We start from the raw sequence: 26774 nt of genomic DNA, 5'->3' as shown, positions 1-26774 counted from the left end.
GGCCCCCATCCTTCACATTTTTTTTTCATTATTTCCTTTGTTATTTTTTATCTATTGTTCTTCCAGATGAACTTTTTTCTAATTCTATAAAAAGGTTTTGGTAGTTTGACAGGTATGGCACTATATAAGTAAATTAACTTGGGTAGGATTGTCATTTTTATTATATTAGCTCATCCTACGCAGGAGCAGTTAATGTTTTTTTTTTTTTCCAATTGTTTAGAACTAGTTTTAATAATGTGAAAAGATTTTTGTAGTTGTGGTGATATAATTCCTGTTTTTGTTGTGGCACATAGATTCCTGTATATATTATACTGCCTGTAGTGATTTTAAGTAGAGTTTCTTTTTCTAACCCCTGCTGCTGAGTTTTGTCAGAATATATAGGAATACTGATGGATTATGCGTGTTTATTATGTACCCTGAAACTTTACAAAAGTTTTTAAAGATTTCCACTAGCCTTTTATTTTTTTAAAACATTATTTTATTTGGTCATTTTCATACATTATTCATTGGAAACAGAGATCATTTTCTTTTCCTCCTCCCCTCCTCCCGCCACCCTTCCCCTAGCCAATGTGCAATTCCACTGGGTATTGTAATATTTATATGGGAAAGGAAATAGGATTGGGGAAAATGGGATAAATGGGGAATAATGGGAGGTTTGTAGAGGGGTAAGGAGGAGTTAAAGGGATAGAGGGAATATTGCTTGGTGAGGCAAGGGAGGGAGATGCCCCCTGCTGAGAGGAAACAGCAGGGGTCCAATAAGGACAGTTTGTCTGAATGACTGAAACTGAAGTTCAGCTCCCTCTATGACCAGAAAAAATAGTCCACTTATCTGACTGCGAATTCAAATAACATAAAGTTTAATAACTAGTTGGGATTGGAGTTTTCTCAGTTTCAGACCTGAGGCCAGGCCCCAGAGGCTGGTGGAGAGTTTGTCCCAATCCCGTCTACTCTTGTTCTAATTCAGAATCTTAGCAGTACACAGAAAGCAAACAAGAAAAATTCTAACCTTTAGAAGCCTGAGTCTTTGGGCTGAACCAAGAAGAGAATGCCACTCCAGACTGGGCTGAACAAGCTCCACTCTCCTCCAACCCCAGGACGCAAGACCTCTCCCGGCAGGAAGGAAGTGCTAGTCACAAGACCCAACTGGCACTCCCAGTTGGCCCTCCCCCACACAAACTGTTAGTCTAGTTTCCTTTCCACAGTATCACATGTGTCCTTGCTCCAAACCCATTTCCTTGTTGTTGGTATTTGCATTAGGGTGCTCATTTAGCTTTTCTTCTCAATCATATCCCCTCCACCCCTGTAGTCAAACAGTTGCTTTTCCTCTGTGTTTTTACTCCCACAGTTTGTCCTCTGCTTGATGATAGTTCTTTTTCTCATAGGTTCCTGAAGGTTGTTCAGGGACATTGTATTGGCATTAATAGAGAAGTCTAATATGTTCAATTTAACCACAATGTATCAGTCTCTGTGTATAATATTCTCCTGGTTCTGCTCCTTTCACTCTGCATCACTTCCTGGAGGTTGTTCCAGTCTCCATGGAATTCATCCACTTTATTATTCCTTTAGCACAATAGTATTCCATCACCAACATATACCATAGTTGTTCAACCATTCTCCAATTGAAGGGCATTCCTTCATTTACCAATTTTTGGTCACCACAAAGAGCACAGCTATGAATATTCTTGTACAAGTCTTTTTCTTTATTATCTCTTTGGAGTACAAACCCAGCAGTCCTATGGCAAGATCAAAGGGCAGTCTTGTATCCCCCTTTGGGCATAGTTCCAGATTGTCCTCCAGAATGGTTGGATCAATTCACAACTCTACCAGCAATGAATTAGTGTTCCTACTTTGCCAAATTCCCTACATCATTCATTATTTTCCATAGCTATCATGTTAGTCAATCTGCTATGTGTGAGGTGATACCTCAGAGTTGTTTTGATTTGCATCTCTCTGATTATAAGAGATTTAGAACATTTTTACATGTGCTTATTAATAGTTTTGATTTAGTTGACTGAAAACTGCCTATTCGTGTCCCTTGGCAATTTATCAATTGGAGAATGGCTTGATTTTTTGTACAATTGGTCTAACTATAAATTTGAGTAATTAGACCTTTGTCAGAGGTTTTTGTTATGAAGATTGTTTCCCAATTTGTTGCCTCCCTTCTAATTTTAGTTACGTTGGTTTTGTTTGTACAAAAACCTTTTAATTTGATGTAGTCAAAATTATTTATTTAACATTTTGTGACTCTTTCTAAGTCTTGCTTGGTTTTAAAATCTTTCCCTTCCCAAAGGTCTGACATGTATACTATTCTGCGTTCACCTAATTTACTTAGTTTCCTTCTTCTTGTTCAGGTCATTCACCCATTCTGAGTTTATCTTGGTGTAGGGTGTGAGGTGTTGATCCACACCTAATCTCTCCCACACTGTCTTCCAATTTTCACAGCAATTTTTATCAAATAGTGGATTTTTGTCCCAAAGCTGGGGTCTTTGGGTTTGTCATAGACTGTCTTACTGAGGTCATTTACCCCAAGTATATTCCACTGATACTCATTTCTGTATCTTAGCCAGTACCAAATTGTTTTGATGACCACTGCTTTGTAATATAGTTTGAGAGCTGGGACTGCAAGGCCACCTTCCTTTGTATTTTTATTCATTATTTCCCTGGATATCCTTGATCCTTTGTTCTACCAAATGAACTTTGTTATGGTTTTCTCTAATTCCATAAAAAAGTTTTTTGGAAGTTCAATGGGTATGGCACTAAATAGATAGATAAGTTTGGGTAGGATGGTCATTTTTATTATGTTAGCTTGTCCCATCCATGAGCAATCAATGCTTTTTCCAATTGTTTAGATCTAGTTTTAATTGTGTGGAGAGTGTTTTGTAATTGTCTTCATATAGACCTGTGTTTCTCTCAGCAGATATATTCCTAAATATTTTATATTGTCTCAGGTGACTTTAAATGGTATTTCTCTTTCTAATTCTTGCTACTGAAATGGGATGGAGATATATAGATATACTGATGACTTATGTGGGTTTATTTTGTATCCTGCAACTTTGCTAAAGTTGTTCATTATTTTGACTAGATTTTTGGCTGATTCTCTAGGATTCTTTAAGTAAATCATCATATCATCCACAAAGAGTAACAGCTTGGTCTCCTCAATGCCAGTTTTAATACCTTCAATTTCTTTTTCTTCTCTAATTGCTACTGCTAGTGTATCTAGTACAATATTAAATAATAAAGGTGATAATGGGCATCCTTATTTTACTCCTGATCTTATTGGGAAGGCTTCAAGTTTATCCCCATTGCAGATGTTGTTTGCTGATGGTTTTAGATATATACTGTTTGTTCTTTTTAGGAAATGCCCTTCTATTCCTATACTTTCTGCTGTTTTCAACAGGAATCAGTGTTGTATTTTATCAAAGGCTTTTTCTGCATCTATTGAGATAATCATGTAATTTTTGTAGGTTTGCTTGTAAATATGGTCAATTATGTGGATGGTTTTCCTAATATTGAACCATCCTTGCATTCCTGGTATGAATCCTGCCTGGTCATAGTGGATGACCCTTGTGATGACTTGCTGGAGTCTTTTTGCTAGTATCCTATTTAAGATTTTTGCATCTGTATTCATTAGGGAGATTGGCCTATAGTTTCCTTTCTCTGTTTTTAATCTGCCTGGTTTTGGAATCAGTACCATGTTTGTGTCATAAAAAAGAATTTGGTAGAACCCCTTCTTGACTTATTCTGTCAAATAGTTTGTATAATATTGGGATTAGTTGTTCTTTGAATGTTTGATAGAATTCATTTGTGAATCAGTCTGGACCTGGGGATTTTTTCTTTGGGAGTTCTTTGATGGCTTGTTCAATTTCTTTTTCTGATATGGGTTTGCTTAAGTAATTTATTTCTTCCTCTTTTAGTCTAGGCAATTTATATTTTTGTAAGTATTGTAAACCTCAAAATTCCTTAGACTTATAAATGTTGGAAATTTCACCATTGGGATATTTCATACTTGGAAAATTTCTTACTGATAGTCTATTGGAATGGGAACTCCATTGGCATGGGAGGTTCCTTCTCTTCCCTTCTTAAGATTACTTTAGGACAGAAACCCTTTGCTGAACAATGGAAAGGACTTTGACCTATGCTTAAGCATAGAACAGGAATTTCTTTGAGTCTTGATTGATTTAGAATTGATACAATGGAGATACTTGGAATAAATCTCCACCCTATTCAGTCCTAATAGGATTGAGTAAGGGCTGCAGCCTAGATCAAAATTTAATTATTCCAATCTCTACCATACTCAAGTTAACAGGATTTAGAAAGGGCTGTAGCAAAGGAGTATAGATTTAATCATTGGAAAATATGACCTTCAACAGACATGTGCAAAAAGCCAGAAACCTCTGGGCGGTCCTGGGTTAAGTGAGAGCCTCCATTGACAGGGAAATTGATGAAGAGTGATTGGTAGATGTGAGGACTGAGGGGAGGCAACTTGGATGGTGTCCTTAAAGATAGGAGGGTCTGGAGACTGAAGGGGGTTGAGTTTTTGGGGTGTGGTTCCTGGGCTCTGAGGGAGCTTGCTCTGAAGGAAGCTGAAGGTGGGGGCCTCTGAGACTGTTTCTCCATTTTGGACACGTGAGTGAAAGGGACTGATCTCTTTTCTTTGCCCCAGCTATCTAAGGGCTTGGGCCTTTTGGCCCAGCCTAAACAGAAGGGGTATTTAAGCCCTATTCCCTTCTCTCCCCTTTCTCTCTCTATATATATCTCTAATTCCTTTCTTGCTCCTATTGTAATTAAACTCCAAAAAAGGCTGACGGCTGACTTGAGTTTTTCATTTAGGAATTACATAGCTGATTTCTTGGCGACCTTAAATTAATATATATCAGTCTTTTAAAGTGATTCCCTTGTAACATTGTGGCTGACCACACGGGAGTCTAAAGAATCCTCTCAATAAAACTTTTTCCTTGCCTTTTTACTATACTGTTTCACCACTTAGTCCTTTTTTTTTAAAAAAAAAAAAAAACTTGGCTTAAAGACACAGCTGCTAGAACACGTGAGTATAAAAAACTTTTTCTCTTTTCTCCTTAAGTTAAATTGGAATCAGCAGTTTTTTCTTTTTCTTCCCTTTAATCTTAAGGGACAGCTGGGTAGCTCAGCGGATTGAGAGCCAGCCCTAGAGGCAGAAGGTCCTGGGTTCAAATCGGACCTCAGATACTTCCCAGCTGTGTGACTCTGATAGACAGAAAACAGCTGTTTTTAAATCTCAGCAACAGGACTCTAAAGTCCTGGCTGGAAGAACTGTTTCTAAATATCCTTTCCCTTAAGGAACAACTTCCTGGATTAAAAAAAAAAAAAACCCTGTGGAAAGTTTGTTGCTTTGCCCTGCTCCCCACGTGTTTTGTGAAATTACAAAATATACATATAAAAATGAGTACTACATTCTTTGACAATTATATGGCAGCTGAAGAAGTAGGGGCATTGAGGAATGAAGGATACCTCCAAATTTTTATATTAATAGGTACTGTCATTTTTGTACTCCTCAATACTATATTTAGAGATGAAAAAATAAAAAATATTGAGGATAAAATAAAACAAAATGAGGATAAAATAAAACAAAATGAGGATAAAATAAAACAAAATGAGGATAAAATAAAACAAAATGAGGATAAAATAGAAAATATTGAGGATAAAATAGAAAATGTTGAGGATAAAATAGAAAAAAATGAGGATAAAATAGAAAATATTGAGGATAAAATAGAAAATATTGAGGATAAAATAGAAAAAATTGAGGATACAATAGAAAAAATTGAGGATACAATAGAAAAAATTGAGGATAAAATAGGAAATATTGAGAATAAAATAGAAAAACTTGAGGATAAAATAGGAAATATTGAGAATAAAATAGGAAATATTGAGGATAAAATGGGAGATATGGAAGATAAAATAGGAAAAATTGAGGATAAAATGCAAGCCCAATTAGAAGATCTAAAATGTTTCTTACAGGATCAATGGGCAAACACCCACTCTACCAGAAACAGACCTGTTTCTGAACCTTTGAATGAGGAAATTTCCTTCCCTGAAATAGAGATGGAAAACACCTTCCCTATAGCCCAGTTAACAGACTGCTTCTCTCGTGCAGTGCAAATCTTGTCTGAATTTAATCCCCAAAACCCTTCCCCTGCAATCCCAGCTTCTCATGTTCCTTCTCCTACAGAAAACCAAATTCCAATGCAAGGGAGATCTTGTCCTCCTAGAGAAACCTGTCCTTGTCAAACTGACCCACAGGTGCAAAATCCAACTAGAGGCCTGTTTCCTCTAAGAGAAGTACCTGAAATAGGACGAAATGGGGATGTGGTGACTTTAAGACATAGGATACCGTTTACTCCCCAAGAAATAAATGAATTTACACGAAATATCCCCACATATGAACAAGATCCTTTTCTAGTAACAAAAAAGATGGGAGACATATTTTTTCAGTATAACCCGTCTTACAAGGACGTTGAGAGCTTACTACAGGCTTTTTTAAGTGAACGTGAAAAAAATAAAATAATTGCTCATGTCAACAAAACCCGGGGGCGTAATGCAGCACATTGGCCATCTCAGGATCCCGAATGGGACTATAATAATCCTGAGGACTATCTACAACTATACCGTTGTAGAGAGGCCATCCTCACGGCCATGAAGGAATGTGCGGACAGTACAGATAAGTGGATGGAACTGGAAAAAATTAAGCAAAAGGAAAACGAAACACCCTCCAGATTTATGGACAGAATTATCGAGTTTGGGGACAGATACTTAGATTGGGACTTAAATAAAGAGAATAGTTTAAGACAAGTTAGAAGAATCTTTGTAAATAATTCTTGCAAAGTAATTAAAAATTATTTTAAAACACAATGCCCAAGATGGTCAGATATGGACCTTGAAGAATTGCGAAAAACAGCTATATATGTTTTTAAGGGAAATGAAGAAAAGGAGAAAGAGAATAATGATGACATGGAGGAAATGAAGAAAAAAATGAGATGTGTAATAGATAGGATAACTAAATTAGAAAGTGGGCATGATAATGAACCAACGACAATTGCCCCTCTCCAGAAATCCAATTATCAATCCATTACTTGCCACTTCTGTGAGAAGAAGGGCCACAAAATGATGGAATGTAGAACCTTTCTTAAGATGTTTGGAAGGAATATACAGTTTAATAATAGTTTTAGAAATAATAACTATAGAAATTATGATAATGGTTATAGAAACCAGAATTCTAGAAATTATAATAATGACTATGGAAATAACTGTAATGAATATAGAAATAAGAACTTTAGAAACCAGAATTATAGAAATAGGAATTGGGAAATTAATGACAATGCTCAAATTGAAGAAAATTTTAATGATAATACTCAACAATATATGAGAAATGGCGCTCGTCCAAAAATTACTCGAGGTGCTAATGATCCTCAGAGAGGTGCCCTTCAGGAGGGTGCCCAGGGAACTTCCCAGTATAATAAAGATGATTCTTAGATTGTATTGATTTTGTTGATATTAATTAACCTTTTTCAGTTTTTTTTCTCCTCTCCAAATAGTAGGAAAGATGAATAAAGAACTTAAGACTATGATTGGCAAATTATGCACTGAGACCCATTTAAAATGGCCTGAAATTCTCCCTCTGGCCCTATTTTATCTTAGAAGCAGGCCTAGAGGAGACTTACATATTTCACCATTTGAGATGCTTTTTGGACATCCGCCTATACAGGCTAAGCCTTTCTCCCCGGCTTATACATCGCTATTAGGGGGAGATATTACTATTGCTTCCTATATACAGGAGTTACAGCACAAACTACGTGAACTTCATGAATCCGGAGCTGCAGTACAAGCTGGACCATTAGACTTTTCTCTGCATGACCTGAACCCAGGAGATAAAGTTTATATCAAGAATTTCAAGCGAACTGGAGCAACTCAACCTTCATGGGAAGGACCATTCCAAATATTATTAACTACTCCAACATCTATAAAGATTGGAGAAAGAGACTCTTGGATTCACTGCTCACATGTGAAGAAAGCATCTTCTGCTGAGACTGATTGACTCTATCCTATCATATAAATTGTGACTCTATCTTATCATAAGAATTGGAGATAATAATCCATAGACAAATGGATGCTGTTTTTCTTTCAAGAATATATTGAATTACTGATTTTTTTTCTTATTTTTTCTTATTTCTTTTCTTTTATTTTTTATCAGAATATTTGATTTTTTTTCTCATTTTTTGTACTGAAGGTACACATAATTAATATTAATATTTTTTTCCCTGCAGTAATACAAGTTAATATATATACTCTTGCTATAATATCAATATATGCCTAAAAGTTTTAAACTATCGGAACCTGCCATTTATTGATAAAATATTATAGGACTGTGATTAATGTTTGTGTCTGATTCCAGGAAAAGGGATAAAAACAAGGAGCACAGACTAAACCTGAATAGTGCCAATAGAGCACACTAGAAATATTAAAGTGAGACTCGAGGTTGCGACGCTTAACTTATGTTTAAGTCGTAGGACTTCCTTGTATCTACACTCTTTTTGAAGTACTCAAACAAGTAAAAAGCTTGACTATCATGCTGGCTCCCTATATCCCTGAGGAAAAATCAGACAAGGGAATGACATTTCCCCATCAAAATAGAATTCTAATTCTTTTCTTCTTATATTATGGCAACTTCCTGTAGTCTTGGCTACAAATGGCTAAGTGAAATATTACTGCATTCTGTCCTACATACTTGTGGGATAGAAATTACTTTAAACTGGACCTATACAAGGTCTATTTTGAATTTTTCTTATGTTTTTGATTATTTTTCTATTCTTTTGAAAATTGACACATACAACCCCATAACTGAACATTGCATTCTGAGCTAAACTTGATATTTTTTTTTTAATACTTACTTCAGGGGGGATTGTATTTTAATTTAAAATCTAAGAATTTTTGAATTTTTTTTGTTTGAGATTTTATTTTTATAAAAATCCAAGACTTTTGTTTAAGATTTTACTTTTATAAAAAATTCAAAGATTTTGATTTTGTTCAAGAAAAGATCTTCAAGAAAGAAGCTTGAAACTTTTATATCCAGAGAATGAACTGTTGCAGAAAGATGCCGAAAACCTACACTTCATCAAGAAGATCAAGAATGAACTTTGGATGTGATTGATTGGACTGAACTTTTGATTGAACATTTATTGTAACATTTATGCCAAAAGGGACTGCCCCTAATTTGGCTTTCTGTCAATGCGCCTAGCAAACATTGGTTTTGCTTTCTTTTCTTTTCTATTTCCTCTCTCACTATTCTAATTTCTCTTAGAAAATTGAATATTGTGTATATCTTTAGTTAGAAGTGAATTTAGAACTACAAAATGATTATGTTAAATGATCAATGGGGAGACTAGTCTCCCAATGATCATCAGGGGGGATTGTAAACCTCAAAATTCCTTAGACTTATAAATGTTGGAAATTTCACCATTGGGATATTTCATACTTGGAAAATTTCTTACTGATAGTCTATTGGAATGGGAACTCCATTGGCATGGGAGGTTCCTTCTCTTCCCTTCTTAAGATTACTTTAGGACAGAAACCCTTTGCTGAACAATGGAAAGGACTTTGACCTATGCTTAAGCATAGAACAGGAATTTCTTTGAGTCTTGATTGATTTAGAATTGATACAATGGAGATACTTGGAATAAATCTCCACCCTATTCAGTCCTAATAGGATTGAGTAAGGGCTGCAGCCTAGATCAAAATTTAATTATTCCAATCTCTACCATACTCAAGTTAACAGGATTTAGAAAGGGCTGTAGCAAAGGAGTATAGATTTAATCATTGGAAAATATGACCTTCAACAGACATGTGCAAAAAGCCAGAAACCTCTGGGCGGTCCTGGGTTAAGTGAGAGCCTCCATTGACAGGGAAATTGATGAAGAGTGATTGGTAGATGTGAGGACTGAGGGGAGGCAACTTGGATGGTGTCCTTAAAGATAGGAGGGTCTGGAGACTGAAGGGGGTTGAGTTTTTGGGGTGTGGTTCCTGGGCTCTGAGGGAGCTTGCTCTGAAGGAAGCTGAAGGTGGGGGCCTCTGAGACTGTTTCTCCATTTTGGACACGTGAGTGAAAGGGACTGATCTCTTTTCTTTGCCCCAGCTATCTAAGGGCTTGGGCCTTTTGGCCCAGCCTAAACAGAAGGGGTATTTAAGCCCTATTCCCTTCTCTCCCCTTTCTCTCTCTCTATATATCTCTAATTCCTTTCTTGCTCCTATTGTAATTAAACTCCAAAAAAGGCTGACGGCTGACTTGAGTTTTTCATTTAGGAATTACATAGCTGATTCCTTGGCGACCTTAAATTAATATATATCAGTCTTTTAAAGTGATTCCCTTGTAACAGTATTGATCCGTATCACCTAGAATGCCATATTTGTTGCCATATAATTGGGCATAGTAGTTTTTAATGATTGCCTTAATTTCCTCTTCATTAGAGATGAGGTCTCCTTTTTTTCTTGGATACTGTTAGTTTGTTTTTTTTTTCTTTCCTTTTTTAATTAGACTGACTAGTACTTTGTCTATTTTATTTGTTTTTTCAAAGTACCAGCTTCTAGTCTTATTTATTAAATCAATAGTTCTTTGACTTTCAATTTTACTGATTTCTCCTTTGAATTTTAGGATCTCTAATTTAGTCTTCATATGAGGATTTTTAATTCGTTAACTTTCTAGTTTTTAAATTTCCATGCCCAATTCATTGACCTCTGCCATTCTTAATTTGTTTATATATGAACTAAATTTCCCCCTCTGTACTGCTTTGGCTGCATCCCATAGGTTTTGAAAGGATGTCTCACCATTGTTGTTTTCTTCAATGAAGTTATTGATCTTTTCTATGATTTGTTCTTTAACTAGCCGGTTTTGGAGAAATAAATTGTTTAATATATATTAATTTTGGATTTATCTCTCCATGTACCCTTTCTAATTATTATTTTCATTTCATTGTGGTCTGAGAAGGTTGCATTTATTATTTCTGCCCTTTTGCACTTGTTTGCAATGTCTTTGTGCCTGAGTACATGGTCAAATTTTGTGAATGTACCATGTGCTGCTGAAAAGAAGGTATATTCCTTTTTTTCCCTATTTATTTTTCTCCACATGTCTACTAACTCTAATTTTTCTAAGATTTCATTTGTTTCTCTCACTACTTTCTCATTTATTTTTTGGTTTGATTTATCTAGGTCAGATAGAGGAAGATTCAGATCTCCCACTAGTACAATTTTTCTATCTATTTCATCCTTGAGCTCCTCTAGTTTCTTCTTTAGAAATTTGGATGCATTTGGTGCATACATATTGACTACAGATATTTCCTCATTGTCTATACTGCCTTTTATCAGGATGTAGTTACCTTCCCTATCTCTTTTAACTAGATTTATTTTTACTTTGACTTTGTCAGATATCATGATTGTGACTCCTGCCTTCTTTTTATCAGTTTATGCCCAATAGATTTGGCTCCATCCTCTTACTTTCACCCTATGTGTATCTACCTTCCTTATGTGTGTTTCTTGCAGACTGCATATGGTAGAGTTTTTGATTCTAAACCACTCTGCTATTCGCTTGGATTTTATGGGTGAGTTAATTCCATTCACATTCATAGTTATGATTACTAGCTGTGTATTTCCCAGCATTTTGATTTCTACTCCTGGTCCTGCCTTTTCTTCTTTCACTATTTCCTTCTACACCAGTGTTTGTTTATAATCAGTCTCCCTAGTTCCCACCCTTATTTTGCTTCCCTTTCTACTCTCCTCTCTTCTTGTTCCCCCTCTTATTTTCCCCTGTAGTGTTTTTAAATTCCCCCCCTTTTTCTCTCCCTTATACTGCTTCCCTCCCCACCATTTTTTACCCTTCTCCTCCCTTATAGTGCACAAATCTATTCTCTGCCCCAATTGATTGGATTGTTCTTCCCTCTTTGGGTCAGTTTTAAAGCACGTAAGAGTTGAGTATTTCCTATCTCCAACCTCTACCCTTCCAGTGTATCGATGTTCTCCCCCCTCCCGCCATGAGATTCTTTGTGACATATAAATTTACCCCCATTTGTTTCTTTTCCCATTTCTTTTAGTATTACCCTCTCTTTTTTGTTAGTTCTGGTTACATATATATATATATATGTATATACACATATGTATATGTATTTATGCATGCATATATCTATATACCTATTTATGTCTTGTCCTTCCATCCTATACAGTTTGTCACTGTTCCCTCTAAGTGTAATTCTTCTAGCTGCCCAGAAGGTAGCAACATTTTTTAAGAGTTACCAATGATCTATTTTCTTATGGGGATACATATTTTAACTTATTGAGTCTCTTAAAATTTTGTTGTTGTTATTGTTTTGTTTTATTTTTCTTTTCCCCCTCTTTTTTAATTGCCTTTTGATGATTCTCTTGAGTTCTGTGCTTGAATATCAAATTTTCCGTTCAGGTCTGGTCTTTTCTTTATGAAAGCTTGGAATTCTTCTATTGTGTTGAATGACCATACCTATAAGAAAACAGTCAGTTTTGATGGGTATTTGTTTCTTGGTTGTAGGCCTAGTTCCCTTGCTTTCCGGAATATTGTATTCCATGCCTTTCAGTCTTTCAGTGTGGATGCAGCCAGATCCTGAGTTATCCTCACTGTGTTTCCGTGGTATCTGAATGGCTTCTTCTTGGCAGCTTGTAATACCTTTTCTTTTGTCTGATCATTTTTGAGTTTGGCTATAACATTCATGGGTGTTGTCAGTTGGGGATTAAATACAGGAGGTGACCTGTGGATTCTTTCAATATCCACTTTCCCCTCTTGTTCTAGGATATAGGGGCAGTTTTCCTGAATAATTTCCTGTAGTATTATGTCCAGCCTTTTTTTTTTGTCATGTTCTTCTGGTAGACCAATGATTCTTAAATTATCTCTTTTTGAATGATTTCCTAAACTGTCTGTTTTGTGAATCAGATGCTTCATATTTTCCTCAATTTTTCATTCTTTTTGTTTTGTTTTATAGTGTCCTGTTGCCTTGTGAGGTCACTTAATTCCAGTTGTTGTATTCTGGTTCTTAAAGACTGGATTTCATCCCTGGCTTTTTGCTCATCCCTTTCCTTCTGGTTTGATTTTCCTTGGAGGTCATCTTTCATCCTCTTTACCTCATCTTTCATCTCCTTTTTCTCATCTTTCATCTCCTTTTTCTCATCTTTCATCTCCTTTGCCTCATTTTCTAGCTGGTTGATTTTGGCTTACAAGACATTATTTTCTCATTTTAGTTCAAGTGTCTCTGTTTCCAGATGCCTTATCTTAATTTTTAAATTCTTTTCCCAATTGTCTTCAGCCTCTCTTAATTGTGTTTTTTGGGTTCTTCCACAGCCTGTATCCAATTCACTGGGATTTCTTATTTATCGTTTCCTGATCTCTCCCCCTCTGTTCCATTTGCTGAGTAGAAGCTGTCTATTGTAGTTTCTTCTTTTTTTGTTGTTTGCTCAAATTCACCCCTTCTTTACTCCCCATATTTGTCTGTGCTCTTGCTCCTGTCATTTTTCTTTGATTTGGGGGCTTCTGACAGTCTCCCCTCTTGGAGCTTTAACAGAAGATCTCTCAGTGTAGTCTCTGGTGAAGGTTTGTTGGGGTTTGAGCTTCCCTGATCTCTGGAAGCTTTGTTTGGATTAAAGTCCAGCAGTCAATGAGGATGGGTGTGGTGCCTGGGCTTCCCTGAGTTCTGGAGACTTTTGATGGGTTTAAGTTCAGCTTAGTTGGCCTTGGTGTGTTCTGAGTCCAAAAGGTCCTGGAAGGCTGGAACAGATATGGAGGATCTCCACAGCTCTGGCCAGGCTTCCTGGTCTATGCTCCCTCTCTAGCTCCTTCCCAGCTGTCTGTGTTGGATGCTCTGAACTTATCACAGCCCTGGTTGCAATGTACACCCTCCAGACCAGTACCTTTGCTCGCCCAGAAGTTCCTGCTGCCCCTCGAGTCAGGTAGTCTCAGCACTCTGGATGGGAGGGGTAATGGGTCCTGGGACATTCCTTCTGTCTCTCCCTTAAACCCGAGTGTTCTCAGATTCTGGCTTTTTGGGTGGCATACATTTTGAATTAAGTCCAGCAGGATGGTTCCTTGGCTCTGTCTTGTTAAGTTTTTCATTCCTCTGGGAGTATTCAGTTTATAATCATTTAGGAAGGGTATTCAGAGGTCTGAACTTCTGCTCTTTCTGGGCCACCATCTTAAATCCACCTTCTCCATTAGCATTTTAGTTGATTTTCTGGGGTTCTTTAACTATACCATCTTATCTTCTACAAAGAATGATAATTTAGTCTCCTCACTGCCTACTTTAATCCCTTCAATTTCTTTTTCTTCTCAAATTTCTACTGCTAGCTTTTCTAGTACAATATGGAATAAAGGAGGTGATAATGGGCATCCTTGTTTCACTTCTGGTCTTATTGGGAAGGCTTCTAACTTGTCCCCATTGCAGATGATACTTGCTGATGAGTTTAAATATATGTTGTTTATTATTTTGAGGAATGATACTTCTATTCCTAAAATTGGTATAAATCCTATCTAATCATAGTGAATAATCCTCGTGATCACTTGCTGGAGTCTTTTTGCTAGTATTTTATTTAAGATTTTTGCATCTAAATTCATTAAGATTGATCTATAGTTTTCTTTCTCTGTTTTTTATCTGCCTGGCTTTGGAATCAGTACCACATTTGTGTCATAAAAGGAATTTTATACAATTCCTTCTTTGCTTATTTTGTCAAATAGTTTGCATAATATTTGGACTAGTTTTTCTTTAAATGTTTGATAGAATTCACTTGTGAATCCACCTTGCCTTGGGAATTTTTTTTTCCTTAGGAAGTTCCTTGATGGATTTTTCAATTTCTTTTTCTGAAATGGGATTGTTTAAGAATTCTAGTTCCTCTTTTGTTAATCTGAGCAATTTACATTTTTTTAACTATTCACTCATTTCACCTGGAGTGTCATATTTTTTGTCATATAATTGAACAAAGTTTTTCTAAATAATTACCATAACTTATTCTTCATTAGAAATAAGATTGCCTCTTTCATCTTTTATACTGTTAAATTTATTTCCTTCTTTCATTTTTTATTAGATTGACTTGTACTTTATTTATATTTTAAAGTACCAGCTTCTAGTCTTATTTTTTAGTTGACTAGTTCTTTTAATTTCAAATTGATTAATTTCTCCTTTAATTTTAAGGATTTCTAATTTTATTTTTATCTGGGGATTGTTAATTTTTCTTTATTCTAATTTTTTTAAGTTGCAAGCCCAATTTGTTGATTTATGCCCTCTCTATTTTGTTAGTATAGGCACTGAGTGATACAAATTTTCCTCTTAGTACTACTTTGACTGTGTCCCATAGGTTTTTATATGATGTCTTCTTACTGTCATTCTCTTTAATGAAGTCTGTATTCATTTCTATGATTTCTTCTTTGACCTACCTGTTTTTTTTTAAACCCTTACCTTCCATCTTGGAATCAATACAGTGTCTTGGCTCCAAGGCAGAAGAGTGGTAAGGGCTAGGCAATGGGGGTCAAGTGACTTGCCCAGGGTCACATAGCTGGGAAGTGTCTGAGGCCAGATTTGAACCTAGGACCTCCTGTCTCTAGGCCTGACTCTCAATCCACTGAGCTATCCAGCTGCCCCCTGACCTACCTATTTTGAAGAATTAGATTGTTTAATTTCCAATCAACTTTAAATTTGTCTTTCCATGGACCTTTGTTAAATATATTTTTACCACATTATGATCTGAAAAAGTGGCATTTATTATTTCTGCTTTTCTGCATTTTCTGCAATATTTGTATGCCCTAATGTTTATATACCATGTACTGCTGAGAAAAAGGTGTATTCCTCTTTATCCCTGTTCAGTTTTCTCTATTATCTATTAACTCTCATTTTTTCTAGAATTTCATTTGCTTCCCTTACTCCTTTCTTATTTATTTTTTGGTTCAATTAATCTAGTTCTGATAGAAGTTTGAGATCCCCCACTAGTACAGTCTTACTATCTATTTCCTGTGTGAGCTCTTTCAATTTTTCCTTTAGAAATCTACATGCTATACCATCCATTGCATAGATGTTTAGTAATGATATTACTTCACTGTTAATAGTACCTTTTAACAAAATATAATTTCCTTCATCTCTTTTAAGAAGATCAATTTCTACTTTGACTTTGTCTGGTATCATTTTTGTTACTCCTTTTTTTTTACTTTAGATGATACATAATATATTCTGTTCAAGCCTTTTATCTTGAATCTCTTTGTGTCACCTTGACTCAAATGAGTTTCTTGTAAATTGCATATACTTGGATTCTGGTTTTTAATCCACATTGCTATCCACTTCCATTTAATGGGTGATTTCATCCCTTTCATATTAAGCACTATGATTCCTAACTGAGTATTGTCTTCCATGGTATTATCCCCTTGGATTCTACTCTATTCCCTTTCACTGTATTCCTCCTCACCAGTATTTTGCTTTTTGTCACCATCACCCCCAGTTCCTCCTCCATTTAATTTTTCCTACCACCATTTCACTTGTCTTATTCCCATTCTACTTCTCTGTAGAGTAAGATAGAATTATATCCCCCACAGAGTATACTCATTTTTCCCACTCTGAGCAAGTTACAAAGAGAGTAAAGTTTAAGCATTGTCCATCACCACCCTTATCCTCCCCTCTCTGTATTATTTTTCTCACCTTTTTATGTTATATAATTTATCCCATTTTATGTCTTCCTTCCCTTTTCTCTTAGTGAAACCCTCTATTTCATCCCTTGATTGAATTTTTACATGTCTTTCATATGCCTACATATCATATCATACATACATATCATTCCAGATCATCATATTTATAAATACATCATATCATCATATATATCATGATATCATAATCAGTTTACTTTTCCACCCTCTTTCTGAATAAATTCCTTCTATCATCCCTTCCACTGAGAGTAATTTTTGAGAATTATAGAAATTCTCTTTCCATGTAGACATATAGATTTTTACCTCAATGAATTCCTTAAATTTTCTCTTTCCTATTTACTTTTCTGGGCTTCTCTTGTATCTCATATTTGCCCTTCAAATTGTTTGGTTTAGATCTGGCTTATTCTTCAGGAATGCTTGGAAATCTATTCTATCTTATTGAATGACATTTTTTTTTCTTCTGAAAGAATATTCTCTGTTTTGCTGGATGGATGACAGGTTTGTAAATTCAAGTCTTTCACCTTCATGAATATCATATTCCATGCCTTCTGATCCTTTAATGTAGAATTTGCTAGGTCCTGAGAGATATTGATTGTAGTTCCATGGTATTTGAATGGTTTCCTTCTGGATGCTTAAAGTATTTTTTTTCCTTGGTGGCTCTTGAATTTGGCTATTACATTCCTAGAAGTTATCAGTTAAGGATTTCTTTCTGGAGGCGACCTGTGACTTCATTCAATTTCAAGGATTTCTGGGAAGTTTTTTGTATATTTTTTGTAATATGATGTCCAAGGTTTTTTCTTCATCATGATTTCCAGGTAATCCAATAATTCTCAGATTGTCTCTCCTAGACGTGTTTTCTAGGTCATTTGATTTTTTCAATAAGATATTTGATGGTTTCCTCTGTTTTTTCATTCGTTTGATTCTGCTTTTTTTTGTTTCTTGATTTCTCATGAAATCATTAGTTTTTAGATGGTCAATTTTGATATTAAGACCTTGCTTTCCTCTGTCAGTTTTTGGTTCTCCATTTTCAATTGACCCATTTCTTCTTGCATCACTTTCCTTTCTTCTTGCAGCACTTTCATTTCTCTTCTCCACTTTTCCTCTATCCCTAATAATTGGTTTTTAAAGTTTTTTTGAGTTCTTCCAGAATCTGTGTCCAATCCATATTTTTCTTTTGGACTTAGGTGTGTGTTTCTTTGTATAGGCAGGGCATAGCACAATATCTGGCACATATTTACTAATTGATTATCCTACAAAATAACCTCTTCTACTTTAAAAAAAAAGCAATTAATTTATTTATTATAAAATATTTTTCCATGGTTACATGCTTCATTTTATCTCTCTCCCATCTTTACTCCCCTCTCCCAGAGCTGAGAAGCAACTTCACTGGGTTATAAATGTTTTATCACTTAATACCCATTTCCATATTATTATTTTTTGTAATAGAGTAATCTTTTAAAACCAAAACCTCAAATCATATACCCTTATACACAAATGATAAATCAAACATTTTTCTTCTGTATTTCTACTCTCAAATTTCTCTCTTAATGTGGATAGCATTTTTTCTCATAAGTCCCTCAGGATTGTCCTGGATTATTGCATTGCTACAAGTAAAAAAGTCAATTATATTTGATAGTCCCACAATGTTTCCGTTACTGTGTACAATGTTCTCCTGGTTCTGCTCATTTCATTCCACATCAGTTCATGAAGGTCTTTCTTGTTCAGATAGAAATCAAGTAGTTCATGTTTCCTTAAAGCACAGTAGTATTCCATCAGATACCACAATTTGTTCAACTATTCCCCAAATTGAGAGATAGCCCCCTCATTTCCCAATTTTTTGCCACCACAAAGAGTGTGGCTATGAATATTTTCCTACAAAAACATTTTGTTATCACTTTGAGATACAAACCTAGTATTGCTGGATCAAAGGGTAGGCAGTCTTTTAAAGCCCTTTGGGCCTAATTCTAAATTGCCCTCCAGAATGGTTGGATAAATTAAAAGCTCCACCAGCAATGCATTAATGTCCCTATTTTGCCATATTCCCTCCAACATTCATTTTCCTTTTTTGTCATATTGGCCAATCTGCTAAGAGTGATGTGGCACCTCAGAGTTGTTTTGATTTGCATTTCTCTAATTCAGAAGGATTTGCACCTTTCCCACTTTTTGGCAGCACTAATCATAGAAATATTGACTTAGGTCAGGTGAAAGTCATATTTCCTGTATCTTTGCTCATTACTCATTAAGTTTGTCATATGTGTCTAAGAAGAGCAAATACCTGTTCCATAGAATATTTCTTAGTCATTTACAGACATAAATCATGCCCCTTCACTTCTCTTCTTCAGACTAATCATATCTATTATGTAAAATTACTTTTCATATGACAAGATACCAACTCTTCTCACCATTCTAGTCATATTTTTCTTGTAAATGTCTTTAACAATTTTTGTTTATCATGAAACTTTCATTTATTCTCTACCAATTGAAAAGAAAGAAAATGAAGAGTAGGAAGAAAGGAGGGAGAGAGGGAGGAGAACCTTATAACATATAAGAATGTTCATTCAATCAGAACAAATTCCTATATTGGATGCATTCAACAATGAGTTTCTTATTCTACATATTAATCCATTATCTCTGTCACAAGGTGGACAGTGTTTTTTAACCGCTCTTTGGTTACATGATTGCTTATTCAATTGACCAGAATTCTTAAGTCTTTCAAAATTTTCTAATAACTTTGAAGTTAAAATGTAAATTGTTCTGATTCCATTCACTTTATTCTTCATTAGTTAATCTGAGTCTTCCTATGTCTCTCAACCCTTTTGTAAAGTTTTACAGCAGAGTAGTGTTCCATTATATTAATATATTATAATTAGTTTATCCATTCACCAATTAATGGCCTCCCTATTAATTTCAAGGTTTTTTTTGCCTCAAAAGAACTTCTATATTTTGCGGATCAAATCTAGCCATACAAAAATATTCCATATAACTCATAATTTGAGAATTATAAATTAAAGCCATTCTTTTTAAAATAATAGTCAAGCTGGAAAAACTGAGAAAGAAAAGAAGATAACAAATGTTGGAGGGGTTGTACATTGATGCACTGTTGGTAGAACCATTAAATGGCCAAATATTCTAGAAAATAATTATGGATTATGCTCAAAATGTTTCTAAAAAGTGCATGCCATTTGACTTGGTGTTAATGTCCTTAATATGTGTTGATTATATCTGAACTCAAGGGCAAAGTAATAAAGGAGGATTACCTAATTCTGGACATGAATTCATGAAGCTAAAGTTGACTCTTTTTTTTTTTGGCTATTTCATCACATTATTAATGTGATTTTGGAATCCTAGTTTCACTGCCACAATTCTCTAGCTTTATATAGCTTATCTTGAACTTTACAGTTGATTAATTTGGATGAAAATGTAGGACTTTATATTTATCTTCTTTAAATATCATATCCTTGGACTCAGCCCTAGTATATAATCATCATTTAATAAATAATTGTTGATTGAAATTATTTTGGGAACATGAATCATTCATTCCATGTGTTATTCATATTTCTCACTCTTTGAGTCTTCTATAAACCTGACAAGCATGTCATTTATGTCTTCATCCAAGCCATTGGTAAACATGTTGTCTAGCAAAGAGCTATTCACAAGTCTCTGGTGATTCTACTCTATGTGTACATCCTGATTGCCATTAATCACCCTTTGGATTGGACCAAACAAAAGTTCAGAGCTTGCCTTTACTCTCTTTCTTCTCTATATGAGAGTTTCCTAATGGTCTTATCTTGATGCTGATTCCCCTCCAACTATTGTTGACGCATGTTCCTTTTAGCTTCCTTCTCTGATTATTGCTTCCAATCTAAGAATCCATCATCTTATTGAAGAAGATGGAGCACAGAGAGCCCTTCTTTAATGCATTTCACTTCTGATAGTATAGAAACTGTCTTTCATCTAAAGCAGGTAGAGATGATTAGAAGATTTCTGATTCTATAATACTTTACAGCATATCAAATTTTCTCCAACAACTACATATGATAGCTAGTGTATATATGATTAATCCTATATTACTCAGTTAGGAAATTAAGTCTGAAAATAATAAGACATCCAAAGACACAGAGTTGAGAAATGTCTGAGTCAAGAATCAAACAGTGGCCCTCTGCCTCCAAATTTATCATTGTTTTACCTGAAACACTTTGAATATATCAAAAAAGAATGATTTAATGTCCAGAATGTTCATAAAAGAAATCAATCCTCAAAAGGCCTAGGAAATAAGATTTCCTCAAGGACATCAAAATGCAGTGGGAATTAGTTATGCAAGAAAAGTTATTCAGGAACAAAAGAAGCCCAGAATCCCACTACTTGGGCTTGAAAACTCACCTTTAATTCCCCTCTCTCCTTTTCTCTTCTCTCATATTTGTCTAATTCCTCTAAAAAATTCAAAAATTCATAAAATGCTTTTGAAGGGTGAATCAAGATGGTGTAGTGGGAGGAAAGAGTATATGCCTGTAACCCTGACTACCACAGAACTCAAACACTGAGCAAAAGGACCATAAATTTGTTGCATTCCCCCTTTTTAGGTTTATTTCTTTTTTGTTCAATTACATATAAAAATAATGTTCAATAATTGTTTTCTGATATTTTGTGATCTCAATTCTCTTTACCTCTCCTTCCCCTCCTCTGCTCTCTGAAGATAAATGATTTGATATGGGTTATATCAGTACTGTCATTGAATACTTATTTCTAGATTCCCCATATCATGGAAGAAGATATAAATTGAACATACAAGAAAAAAAATCTGTGAGTGAAAGAAAATGAAGAATAATATTATTCAATCTGCATTCAGACATTAACAGTTACTTCTCTGGTGGTAGATAACATTTTTCATCATGAGTCTTTTGGGGTGGTCTTTGATTATTGCATTGCTGATAATATTGGTCCATTTTTAATCTTTAGAAAATTGAAGACTTGGATGCAAATCCTAGGGGAGAAAAAAGTATCCCAATGTGGTTACTCCTATCCTAGTCCCTAGAGAAGGGCTATAGAATCAATTCCTGTGGTACCATGGTCTTAATATGGTTAGTATAGACACTGACCTCTTGTCACTCTTGCTAAAGACTCCATTTCCTGGCTCCAGGAATTTTTATTGGATGTATTCCATGCCTAGAACTCTGTCATTGCTAATCTCATCTTCACATCTTAGCTAATGTTCTAACTTCTGCAATAAGCTTTTCCCAGTGCCCCTCAATAGTTGCCCCTTGCCTTTGTTGATTATCTTCACATTATCATGTATTTACTTTGTACAAAGTTGTACATTGTCTGCTTGATTAAACTCTTGAGTTCTATGAAAGCAAAGAGTGGTTTCTTTTTTGCCTTCTTTATATCCTCACTGCTTAGCACAATGCCTTTAATATAGTAGGTGCTTGAAAAATGTTAACAAACTTTGAAAATACTTTGGCCACTTTGGCCACAATTCCAGAGGACTCAAGATGAATAGTAAAAAGAGAATTTTAGGGACATTAATAATGTGAGCATTTGTATCATTTGACTATGCCTGTTTGTTACAGTTCCCTGTTCACCTTTTATTCTTAGTTGATGAGAAGGAAATTATGTAGATTTGAAAGTAAAATTGTATTTGACCCTCTAATTATGTGTCTATTTTCTATCTAAAATATTTTTATCATATATATATATATATATAAATATATTTATATATGTCTTGTGTGTATATATAGAGAGGTAGAGAGACAGAGTAAGATGCTAAAGATGCAGAACCAGAATAGGAGTTCAAAATTTTAAAAAATCGAAAGTGGTTTCTCAAAGAAAAAACACAACTTTCCTTAAAATTAAAGTTCTTAGAATAAATAATAGAAGGGTTAATATGTTAAAAATAAAATGAGAATGATAGTAAAATGATTTTTAAAAAGAGAACTTGGGAGGAGACACTTGGAAAAATAATTAACACAAAAAGTTCAAAACCTCAACCAAGTAATACATACTTTGAAACCTAGAATAAGCTAAATAGAAATGAACAGCTATTAAGTAAAAAGAAATATTAGAAATAAAATTGAAAGATTAAAAAATGTTCAAAGAAAACACAAGTTATCTTATCTCAACAGCTAACTTAGAAATTAGAACAGGGAGACATAATTTAAGAATCTTTGAACTACTAGGAAGAAATTCAATAGAATTTGTATATTATATATCAAGACATCATGAAGAAAAAAACATACACCCATTAGAACAAGAAAGCAAAGTGAAAAGAGAAAGAATCTATTGGTTTTCCCCTGAAATTTTGAGATGAAAACTTCTGCTAATGTTACAGAATACAGAAACTATAGGTAATATATATATACATATATATATATATACATACATGCATACATATGTATGTATATAGATGTAGTTATAGATGTATGTCACACACATGTATATTGATGCAATGAGAGAAAGAATAAAGATAGAATAAATGTGAATACCAAGAAACCATAATTAAAATAACACAAAATTTATCAGCTAGCAGAAGAAAGAAAGAAAGAGAGAGAGAGAGAAAGAAAGGAAGAAAGAAAGGAAGAAAGAAAGGAAGAAAGAAAGAAAGAAAGAAAGAAAGAAAGAAAGAAAGAAAGAAAGAAAGAAAGAAAGAAAGAAAGAAAGAAAGAAAGAAAGAAAGAAAGAAAGAAAGAAAGAAAGAAAGAAAGAAAGAAAGAAAGAAAGAAAGAAAGAAAGAAAGAAAGAAAAGAAAGAAAGAAAGAGAGAAAGAAAAGAGAGAAAGAAAGAATAAGAGAGAGAAAAGAGAGAAAGAAAGAGAGAGAAAGAAAGAAAGAAAGAAAGAAAGAAAGAAAGAAAGAAAGAAAGAAAGAAAGAAAGAAAGAAAGAAAGAAAGAAAGAAAGAAAGAAAGAAAAGGAGGTAGGGAGGGAGGGAGGGAAGAAGGAAGGAAGGAAGGGAAGGAGGGAAGAAGGAAGGAAGGAAGGAAGGGAGGGAGGGAGGAAGGAAGGAAGGGAGGGAGGGAGGAAGGAAGGAAGGAAGGAAGGGAGGGAGGAAGAAAAGGAAAGAGAGAAAGGAAGAAAAGAAAAAAGGAGTTTGGGAGGGAAGGAAAAAGGGAGGAAGGAAGAGAAAGAGAAAGATAGAAAGAGAAAAAGAAAGTAGGAAGGAAGCAGGAAGAAAAAATAAAAAAGGTGTAAAGCAAGAATAATCCACTTGGTAAAACTGATTAAAATCCAAAAAGAGGAAAATTAAATGACCCTTCAATGAAATAGAGGATTTCCAAGCTTTCTCCAAAAGACTACAACTAAATCAAATCTTGAAAAATAAACCCTAGTCAAAAGAAACATTAAAGGCAAATAGAGTTGTACAGTCAGAAGGGACTTTATCACAATGAATTGTTTATATTCTATTTTGGGGGAAATGGTTCATATGACCCTTCAGGATCATAATATTATCAAAGGTAATAAAAGGAGTCACATAAGATAGGGCCTGTTGGTTTTGTTGTATTTTGAAGAAACAGTGTTTGAGGGAGGGCAGGGATGAGGAAAGGAAGGGAATATGTGTTTGAAAACTAAGAAATTTAAAAATATGAATAAAAATGTACTTGAAAATTATTCTAAGGTAATATTTACCATCTTTGCTATAAAATATAATAATATTTGAGCAATATTGTGCAATGTTGTACTGCTTTTGTATTTTTAATCAGACACATGTGAGTTCACTTCTCTGACAACTCTGTCACAATGGATATATCACTTGGCCTTGCTAGGACATGATTTCCTCATACTTGTGATGAGGGGATTATACTGGATAGACCCTGTGTTCCTTTCTGACTTTCAATCTATGAATGTATGATCTTTTTCAAATCTAAACCCATGAGTCTATGTAATGTGTTCCATCAACTTTAAATTCTACTCTACAAATGGCAACCATGTTACTGTTATTAAGCCAAAACAAGCCAAATAAATTATTAAAAATCCTATGAGAAATGAAGAGTGATATACAAAGATATCAAGCATCAATTATTCTTTTTCAGTTATTTTGGGTTTATAGACTGTAATCACTAATCACTTGTGCTTTAACCTTCCATGCCTGCAATCATTTACTTTACTCAAGAGAATAAAAACAAAACATGAATCAGATCATTCTTCCTTCTGCTGTCATCATTCCTTTCAAGCCTTGTTTCAGTCCAGTTTGATCTTCCTTCTGTCATCAATATTGCCAAATAGAGAAAAACCATTGTTGTTGTTGTACTCATTGATTGAAATGCTCAGCTTCTGCTGTTGCTTAGTGTCTCTGATGCTATTCATTCAAGTCCACAATACTCTTCCAAATCCATCTTGAGCATCTCATATCATTTGTACAAGTCATTTTTAGATTGAGCTCACCATTGAGCTCTTTCAGTAGCCATAGCACTCTCTTAACATAAGGAAAGCATTTTCTCTTTTCTCACAAGCAGAGACTGCAAAAATGGAATGTACTACTTTAATTAGGCAGTTAGTGACCTCTCTTTCACTAATGATCTTCAAGCAGAGTTGGGTCATCCATGAGGAACTCTACAAAGAGGACTCCTGCCTAGAAGAGGACATTACACTAGAGGACTTCTGGGTTCCTATAGCCATAGTATGCAGAGTGAGAAGTCACTTTAAAGAATATATAGTCTTGTCTCTTGTTTTGCAAATGAAGAAATTGAAGTTCAAAGAGAATAAGTGATTTGTCTGCTACTGACAATAAGGACAGCTGTATGTTAACTTGCAGATTCTCTGTGCCTATGGTTCTAATTGATCATCATTGTAATTGTTATTAATGTGTCATTTTTGGTTGTGCTTGATTCTTCATGATGCCACTTGGTTTTTTCTTTGAGAAAACATAGGAGTGGTTTGCCATTTCCTCTTTCAGATAACTCTATGGATAAGGAAACTTAAGCAAATGGGGTAAAATGACTTATCCAAGGTCATATGGCTAGTATATGTCTGAACCTGAGTTTGGACCCAGATCTTCCTTATTCCAGGCTTGTCACTATATCAACAATATTTTGTATTCTTAATTTCAGATAAAATGATATATGTATTATATATATTATGTATATGTTTGTATGTGTATATGTATATATAGTGCCTTTTACAATTTAAAACATTATATATAATATTGTTTTCTCAGGGAGGAAAACAAATATAATACACATGCTGTGACCACTGCACCTGTTCCCTCCCTAATTATAACCAATGTCTCTTTCTGACCTAACAATCCATCTTAGTTCCCCCTAGAAATTTCCCTTGGCAACTTGCCTGTGTAGTCCTGCTGTTTTCAGATGTTCTTTGACCAATAGCTCTTCTGATATGTCTTTTTAATTCAACTTCTTTCTGTTTTAGCTACTGCAGAATGTAATTAGCCAAGACAACAACCCTTCCTTGCTACCACCATCTCATAGTGACCAACAGAACTCTTCCTACATCTTCCGGGTGCTCTTTCCATGCAGTAGAGAACTGTGGCAACAATGTTCCAGGGAGGTTGGGCAGCCTGGAGGGGTGTATGGGGGAACAGGCAGGGAAGCTGCAGTTAGTTGATGTCAATAGTCCTGACCATCTTCCCGACCGAGAGGCTTCCTGGAGAGAGCGGATTAAAAAGACAAATGACTGAGCTCTTAAGATTGATGCACGTTTGATGTTGGCCCCTTCTTCTCTACCTACAGTCGGAGGTATTTTGGGTATTTTTAACCCCAGAGGAAGTCTGGTGAAGTCTGTGGAATCCTTCTCCAAATAATACAGTTTTAAATGTACAGAATAAAATATTGAAAGAAACCAATTATATTGAAATACATTTGGAATATGTATTAACAGTTTTTGACTCTTAACTTTGGAATTCCTCCAAAGGAAAAAATGTGAGAAAAAGGAATGAGAAGGAAAGGTGAGGGAGTACAGTGAAACCATCCACCAGGTGACTTTTGCTAGCTATTTGTACCTCCTTCCTCTCTCTTTCCCCTACCAGACTTCTTTTGTTTGGTGCTTGCCTGGGCAAACCTAGTGAACATCTCCATAATACAAACTCCCTATGACTTGAACTCTCTTGAGT

The 26774-nt window shown here is 34.9% G+C and overlaps 1 long non-coding RNA gene across 1 annotated transcript in view; it reads left to right on the top strand.

Moving 5' to 3' along the window:
- The window catches only part of LOC130458322 (uncharacterized), a 56761-nt gene extending 30251 nt beyond the window's left edge, over positions 1-26510 (top strand). The window contains exon 2 of the long non-coding RNA XR_008917481.1: positions 26075-26510. This is a non-coding gene — a long non-coding RNA (uncharacterized LOC130458322). The remainder of the gene's footprint in view (positions 1-26074) is intronic.
- The last annotated feature ends 264 nt before the right edge of the window (positions 26511-26774 follow it).

The sequence above is a fragment of the Monodelphis domestica genome, chromosome 3 (assembly GCF_027887165.1).
Source record: "Monodelphis domestica isolate mMonDom1 chromosome 3, mMonDom1.pri, whole genome shotgun sequence".
Lineage (NCBI taxonomy): Eukaryota > Metazoa > Chordata > Mammalia > Didelphimorphia > Didelphidae > Monodelphis > Monodelphis domestica.
Note: the sequence above shows the minus strand (reverse complement) of the source record. Positions and strands in the feature narration are given on the sequence as shown.